The sequence below is a fragment of the Penaeus chinensis genome, chromosome 8 (genome assembly GCF_019202785.1).
Source record: "Penaeus chinensis breed Huanghai No. 1 chromosome 8, ASM1920278v2, whole genome shotgun sequence".
Classification (NCBI taxonomy): Eukaryota; Metazoa; Arthropoda; class Malacostraca; order Decapoda; family Penaeidae; genus Penaeus; species Penaeus chinensis.
In genome coordinates, this window is record NC_061826.1 from 12421947 (window position 1) to 12430059 (window position 8113).

Genomic DNA, 8113 nt, shown 5'->3' on the forward strand with positions numbered 1-8113 from the left:
GCCGTATGAGCTTGAGAGTCCAAAGAAGGATTTTAATTTTATATTTTTTAGTATGTTGTTTTCTTTTTTTTATGTTTCGCTTGCTGTTTTTTTTCTTGTTTTATTCTTGCCGTTATTTTTATTTTCTTAATTTTTTTCTTACTTATTTTTCTTTCCTTTTTTTGTAATTATTTTTATTTGCTTGTTTCGCTGTTTCTTAATTATTTTTTTCTTTATTTTCTTGCTCATCATCAATCCTTTTTTCTTTTCTTTGTTCTTTTTCTTTTTTACAATAATTTGTATTTTCTTGCTTATTTTTTTATTTTCTCTTTCACTCTGAAAGTCGTCCGTACTCAAAACACAAGAGTATCAAAGGCTTACAAAACTTGCCGAGTCTCCTTGCCAGAATTTCAAAAAGAAAGTCCTTCTGGTTTTAAGTTTTATTTATATTTATAGCTATCATTCGTAGTATATTATATTTTTTTCTGTTCGTATTATTATTATATTCTCTAATTTTCTTTGTCTCTCTTTCTCTTTGTTTCTCTCTCTCTCTCTCTCTCTCTCTCTCTCTCTCTCTCTCTCCTCTCTCTCCTCTCTCTCCTCTCTCTCTCTCTCTCTCTCTCTCTCTCTCTCTCTCTCCTCTCTCTCTCTCTCTCTCTCTCTCTCTCTCTCTCTCTCTCTCTCTCTCTCTCTCCCTTCCTTCCTCCCTCCCTCCCTCCCTCCCTCCCTCCCTCCCTCCCTCCCTCTCTCTCTCTCTTTCCCTCTTTCGTCCTCCCTTCCATCTCTCTGCTTCCATCCCATTCTCCATCCCCTATTTCTCTTTCGTCCTCCCTTCCCTCCCATTCTCCATCCCCTATTTCCCTTTCCCCATCTCCTCCCCCCCTCTTCCTACCGCTCCTTTACCCCCCCCCCCCCCCATCCTATCTCTCGCCCTCTCCCGCAAGCTAGTGAAAGCAGAGGGAAGGAAAATAAGAAGTGGAAACAGGCCCTGGCGAAGCAGTTTGGCGACGAGCAGGCATGGGACGTTAACAGGCCTTCTTCCTTATTGATCGTGGGAGTTTATAGTCATTGTTATTTTCAGGCTGATGGTAGGGGATAGAGGGCAGGAGAAAGGAAGGGGTTAAATGGAAGGGGGGAAGGGAAGGAGGAGAGAAGGGGTGAGAGGGGGGAAGGGGAAGGGGAGGGGGGAGGGGGTAAATAGGGGAGAAAGAGGAAGGGGGTAAAGGGGGTCAAGGGAAGGGAAGGGAAGGGGTAAGCGGGGAGAGAAGGGGAAGGGATGAAGGGAGAGAGGGAAGGGAAGGGAGTAAGAGAGAGAGCAAGGGAAGAGTTAAAGGGAGATGAAAGAGAAAAGACAAGAAGGAGGAAAGGGGTTAATAGTCGTGCTGGGAATATCGGGGGGGGGGGGGGGATAGGAGGAAAGATTGTTATAGACCAAAAACGACTCGGGTTACATTGAACAACTTCGGGAAATGTTTATGAGTGCGATTGAGCACGCAAACCCACGAAAATAAGAGCTTGTTTATGGCAAAAGGAGTATATTGGCTTGTTAACTTATTAGCAATTGTGTGTAGATATGGGATCAAAAAGAGAGTAAATGCCAGAAAGGAATCGTGGTGGTGAATTATTGTTGTTTTTACGTATATTTAATTCCCTGCGGTTGTTCTGCAATGACCTGTTGTTGTTCAGGTTGTGATCCGCAATATCTTATATTGATTTTAGCTTAATTTCTTCTATTGGTTCATTAGGAGGACGACGATTGTTAGAGATACGACTAAATTAGAGATGTTAGATTGTTTGATTGTTAGAGGCTTGAATTAAGGATATACATTATCCAATGGAATAGTTTACTTCTATGAAATTTGTAGAATGTTTCTTCCCAGACACTTTTTTTTTTATAATAAAGATGCATAATAGGGACTAATTAGGAAAGTTTTCTCTTTAACATTTTTGTCGGGGTTTAATTAATAGCATGCTTCGTTTGCCGTAAAGGTTAGAGTACAGGGGTGAGAAAATATACTATGTCTTGTAAAGGTTCAGAGTTTAAGCGTGAAATTGTGCATCAGAGATTATTCAAAGGCAAGATGAAGAAATTAGAAGAAAAAGGATTTTGTACTTTTTTGTTATGTAAAGAAACCAATATACCTATATATGTGCAAAAGTTGTTTTTAAAAAAGTTGTTACACATATTGTTTCTATGCTTTACAGGATTTTAACGTATATTATTACATGGACGAAGAGATTTTCACGTTTAACCCGCGATTCGTATAAAATATGCAAAACCTATCATCATTTCCAAATCAAATATCCTTAATCTCCCATTCTATCTCTCGTTCTATTAGTATCATCTCAAAAAAACAAACAAAAAAAAAAAACATTGAATGCAGTTGAGAGCCGCGATCTGATGCAGATTTTAGTCCCCGTGCAAAATCTCACGTGACCTTTAAAGGCAAGGGTCGGCCAGTGTGTTCTCCAAAGGTAACTTTAAAGGTACTGGTGTTGCAGCCGCTTTAAATGCCAGGCCAGGCGGGGGTGGGTGGTGGGGGGGGGGGAAGCGGTTTTAAAGTGCAACCGACGGCTTTAAAGTGTGTGTGTGAGGGTGTTTGGTTACTAGCTTCCTACCTTCTTGAAAACGTGGTGGGGTGAGGGTTGAGGTGTGTATGGAGGGGGGGGGGGGAGGGATCCTACTGGCGACGAATGTTTTTTTTCTTTCTAGTTTGTCTCTGTCTCTGTCTCTCCACTTCTCTCTTTCTCCCTCTCTCTGCTAACCTCTCCCCCCCCCCCACCCTCTCTCTCTCTCTCTATCCCTCTCCCTTTCCCTTTCCCTCATCCTTCCCTTCATCCCGCTCCCTCCCTTCTCCCCCTCCATCTTCCTCACCCCTTCCTCGCTCCCCTCTTACCCCACTCCTCCCCCGTTAGCTCACACACACACACACACACACACACACACACACACACACACACACACACACACACACACACACACACACACACACACACACACGCACACACGCACACACATCCGGGTATTAAGGAGGCGCGCAGTAGACGAGCCAGCGAAAAGCATTGTAGGAGCCTGGGTCACGTGACGCTAATTGACTGTCTCTTGGCAGTCGATACCTGGCGGTCGATGGCCTGTTATCCCGTGGCGGAAGTTGTGTTTGTAGAAGGACGCCTGTTATTACGAGGAATGAAGGCAAGCGGATGGTTGATTTTGGGTAAGGTGGAAAATGGATTGAATTGAGGCCTAAATACGGTGGGGGGTTTTTTCTGCGTGGTATCACAAGTGTGTGTGTGTGTGTGTGTGTGTGTGTGTGTGTGTGTGTGTGTGTGTGTGTGTTTGGGGAGGGAAGGTTTATTTTGGGGGAGGTAATATTCACAGTGAAAAAAGATGAATATTCCGTGACGAAAAAATATACCTTTTATATTTTTTCTACTTTTTGTTTTCTTTTTTGCATATCTTTTTGTTCTGGTCGTTTTAAAATGCACCACCAGCTTCATTTTTTTTCTGTGAACGTGAACAAACGTCAGGAATGGAAGGGGAGAGGAGAGGGAGGGGAGAGAGGGAGGCAGGACGGAGAGGAGGAGGCATGGGAGATTTCAAATTATCGTTCGAGTTTTTGGACGCGGGCCAGGCAGCAGGCAGACAGCCGCGTCTCCCCTTCCCCTCCTTCCCCTCTCCTTATCCCTCTCCCACCCTCCTTTCCCTAGCTCTCTGCCCCTCCTCTTCCTACTCGCTTTCCCTCTCTCCTCCTCCTCCTTCCCTCTCCCCATCCTCCTCCCCCTTTCCCTTCTCCTCTCCCCCTTCCCTCTCTCACCATCCTCCTCCAACTCCCCTCTTCCCCCTTTCCCCTCTTTCCTCCCTCTTCCCCTCCCCCCACCCCCACCCAGTGTTGCCGGCGTCCTCGGTCGGTCGAACTCCCGTTGTGTTAATGTAGTTGTGATGTGTGCTCTTCCGCTTCCCTCTCTGTTAATGGCAGAGGCTGAAGGAGGTAATTCATTTGAATCGGTCATTAAGGGGAATAGCAGCTAATCTCGCGGGTCTGTGCGTTGACCTAACCTTATATTGGAAGATGTTCTCATTGGTAAATTTTCTTCCAGGTTCTTGTATTTAAAAGAAATATTTCTTATCGATCCCATGAGATTCCTTTACAAATGCCAAGAAAGCGTTACAGGAGGAATCGCCGCAATTCGAACAGCAAAGTGTGCGCGTCCTTATGCCGAGTTCTGCTTATGTGTGAGTACGTGATATTTCGCCTCCTCTGTGCATCTTGCAAGCTTTGGGTACAAGTGTTTCCTTTTTTTCTCTTTTTTTTTTTTCTTTTTTATATATCTCTGGCTTGACTGAAGGATGTTGGGATATGGCCGACGTATTTAGACTTTATTGAGGGGGGGGGGGGGGAGGTTGGAGAATGATCACGTAATGTCACGGAGTTTATTATTTTTTTTTCCCCCCCTGGTCTGTTGCTGTTTTGTCTTTAGAGAGCAAATAACGTTGGTCTATTTTTCGGTCTCTGCTGCTTTGGTTTGGAGTGTGAAAAGCCGCTGGTCTGTTTGCATTGTCTTTCTAACCTAGTAATTAATTTCCCCGTACAGGGTCGCTCACTCAACGCACTCGCTCACTAAATCACTCACATTTGTATACTTATTACTCACTCACTCACTCACTCATACAGTCCCTTTTTTCGCTCTCTCATTCTCACCACTAACTTTTTTTTTTTTTCACTCTCTACCTCTCTCTCTCTTCCTCCCCCCCCCCCCCTCTCTGTCCGTAGCAGATGGACGAAAATATTCATGATAACTGCTATGTCCATTTAGAAAATTACAGTTTGATTTTAACTTTACATTCAAAATTGTTTTAGTTCAACAAATTCATTCTTCCATGCTGTACCGGGCTGACATACAGTCATTTTTTGCTTTAGGTTTTACTCTACCCTTTTTTCCATCAATTTTCCTACTTCGTTAAAAATAATAGCGAGATATGTCATTGTTATCGCAGTTTTTTTTTTTTTTTTTTTTTTAGTTTGTTTTATTTTGTATAGAATAAGAACATTTGAAACGCAAGTATTGTATTAACTTTTATTCCATTTTCATAACTTTTCTTTTTTTTCTTTTGCAGGTAAGGCCGCGAGTTTGTGATCCCGTCTTCTAGAATTAAGACAACAAAGGTCAGACTAGTAATTATTTTGATTACGTATCATCCAATTATCTTTTTGTTATAATCTATTTCGCCTCCATTATGTACTTGTTATTATCAGTGTTGCTGAGGATTATAATGCAGCGTCACTTTCCGAAAGATGCTATACCGTCATTTATTTCGCGCCAAAATTCCCAGCCGCGATTTTGATTAAAAGAACCCGCGAACAAAAACGAACTAAGTCGGAGAAATTTTAATGATTCTTGTCCATTATTTTCATTAATATGTTAGGAAATGCAGTGCGGTTGCGTCACATTTTGTGTGCTATTTATTTCAACAAGGAGTCTGACGTCGACTTCAGAAAGATGCTCTACCGCCTTTCTTTCCCGCCAAAATTCTCTCCCAAAGAGGCCAAGCCTGTGATCTCGCGCCATTTTCCAGGGGACGAGATGCCAAGTCGAGTGTGGCTAAATTGCGACCTCGTCCTGCCTTTAAGCTTATCACGGGTCACACATTCTCCAATCAGGCCGAGGTCATCGCCTTGTCCCGACCTATTTTATATATTTTTTTTGGTTTTGTTTGTTTAGTTATTTATTTATTACATCTTTTTGCCTTATCTTATTTCCTTCCTTTATTATTTCTTATTAAAAAGTTAGTGTGAAGGAAAGGAATCGTTTTTTTGTTTCTTTTCTTTTCGTTTTTCTTTTCATTTCTTTTCTTTTTTCGAGGGAGATGTTCGTTTTTGGTGTTTCAAGGATATAGTAAGAGATAAGTATGATGAAGATTTTTAATAGAAATGACATAAAAACGACAATGTTATAATTCTATCACCTTTACAAATCAAAATTAAAGCCAATTCCGCTTATTAACGAGTGTAGGTTTTTTGTAGAAAGACTATTCAACTGATGAAGGTTAGATCTCCAGTATTTGCCATTCTCAAGACAGAACAATCTCAAAGACATTTTGGGAATTGGGAATATTCAAAGATACCGAGTAAGGAAGGGAAAGATAGAGACAAGGAGAGAAATTTGTTCTTGTTTGAGTGTAAAGGAAAATCTTTTGCCTTTTCGTTCCATGAAAATAACATATACTTATATTTGCATTCGCTAAATCATGTTCATTTTTTTTCCTCATTACTCTAGGTATTATATAAACATACATGTTTATAATCCAATCTTTATATATGTACGCTGATTCACTATGTACGTGCATTTGTACATGGAAACTAGTACGTGTATTCATATAAATAAACAGAACACCAGGCTAAAGAATACACATATAACTCTTTGTAATTAGTGTGTATAAGAAGGAATTATCATAGCATGCTTTAGTTATTCATTGGAAGAACATGTCGACTTTTTAGGTTAGGAGTAGAAACGTGTAAAATGAAAAAAAATGTGCATTTCTTGTTACATATCAAAATGCGCTATTTGTGACGGCTCAAGTTTCTTTTATTATTATTGTTAATTATGTATAGATTATCGGTTTATGTAGTGACAGAAAGAGAGAGAGAGAGAGAGAGAGAGAGAGAGAGAGAGAGAGAGAGAGAGAGAGAGAGAGAGAGAGAGAGAGAGAGAGAGAGGGAGAGACGTAACAAAACATACGAACCAAATTTTGAAAGTCTTTGGGCCATGATTATTTAAGAAAGCTAGGAAAGGATCGAAAGTTCAAAACTATCAACTTAACATTTGAAGAATTTATTAGCCAGTTCCCAAGGATCAGAACTTCTGAACTTGAGATTCATCAAGAAATTAAGAAAATTATGCGATCTCTCTCTTTTTCTCTTTCTTCCTTTCTTTCTTCGCCCCCCCCCCTTTCTCTCTCTCTCTCTCCCTCTCCCTCTCCCTCTCCCTCCCTCCCCCTCTCCCTCCCTCTCCCTCTCTCTCCCTCTCCCTCTCTCCCTCCCTCTCCCTCTCTCCCTCCCTCTCCCTCTCTCCCTCCCTCTCCCTCTCTCCCTCCCTCTCTCTCCCTCTCTCTCTCCCTCTCTCTCCCTCTCTCTCCCTCTCCCTCTCTCTCTATGTGTCTCCCTCTCCCTCTCTATTTATCTATCTATCTATCTATCTTTTTCCTCATTACTCAAGGTATTATATATACATACATGTTTATAATCCAGTCTTTATATATGTACGCTGATTCACTATGTACGTGCATTTGTATATGGAAACTAGTACGTGTATTCATATAAATAGACAGAACACCAGGCTAAAGAATACACATATAACTCTTTGTAATTAGTGTGTATAAGAAGGAATTATCATAGCATGCTTTAGTTATTCATTGGAAGAACATGTCGACTTTTTAGGTTAGGAGTAGAAACGTGTAAAATGAAAAAAAATGTGCATTTCTTGTTACATATCAAAATGCGCTTTTTGTGACGGCTCAAGTTTCTTTTATTATTATTGTTAATTATGTATAGATTATCGGTTTATGTAGTGAAAGAAAGAAAGAGAGAGAGAGAGAGAGAGAGAGAGAGAGAGAGAGAGAGAGAGAGAGAGAGAGAGAGAGAGAGAGAGAGAGAGAGAGAGAGGGGGAGAGACGTAACAAAACATACGAACCAAATTTTGAAAGTCTTTGGGCCATGATTATTTAAGAAAGCTAGGAAAGGATCGTAAGTTCAAAACTATCAACTTAACATTTGAAGAATTTATTAGCCAGTTCCCAAGGATCAGAACTTCTGAACTTGAGATTCATCAAGAAATTAAGAAAATTATGCGATCTCTCTCTTTTTCTCTTTCTTCCTTTCTTTCTTCGCCCCCCCCCCCTTTCTCTCTCTCTCTCCCTCTCCCTCTCCCTCTCCCTCCCTCCCCTTCTCCCTCCCTCTCTCTCCCTCTCCCTCTCTCTCCCTCCCTCTCTCCCTCCCTCTCCCTCTCTCTCCCTCTCTCCCTCCCTCTCCCTCTCTCCCTCCCTCTCCCTCTCTCCCTCCCTCTCCCTCTCTCCCTCCCTCTGCCTCTCTCCCTCCCTCTCCCTCTCCCTCCCTCTCTCTCCCTCTCTCCCTCCCTC

At 41.7% G+C, this 8113-nt stretch overlaps 1 long non-coding RNA gene across 1 annotated transcript in view; it reads left to right on the forward strand.

Moving 5' to 3' along the window:
• LOC125028143 overlaps nucleotides 1-5324 on the forward strand; it is a 43943-nt gene extending 38619 nt beyond the window's left edge. The window contains exon 3 of the long non-coding RNA XR_007115089.1: nucleotides 5096-5324. This is a non-coding gene — a long non-coding RNA (uncharacterized LOC125028143). The remainder of the gene's footprint in view (nucleotides 1-5095) is intronic.
• Nucleotides 5325-8113: the final 2789 nt, after the last annotated feature.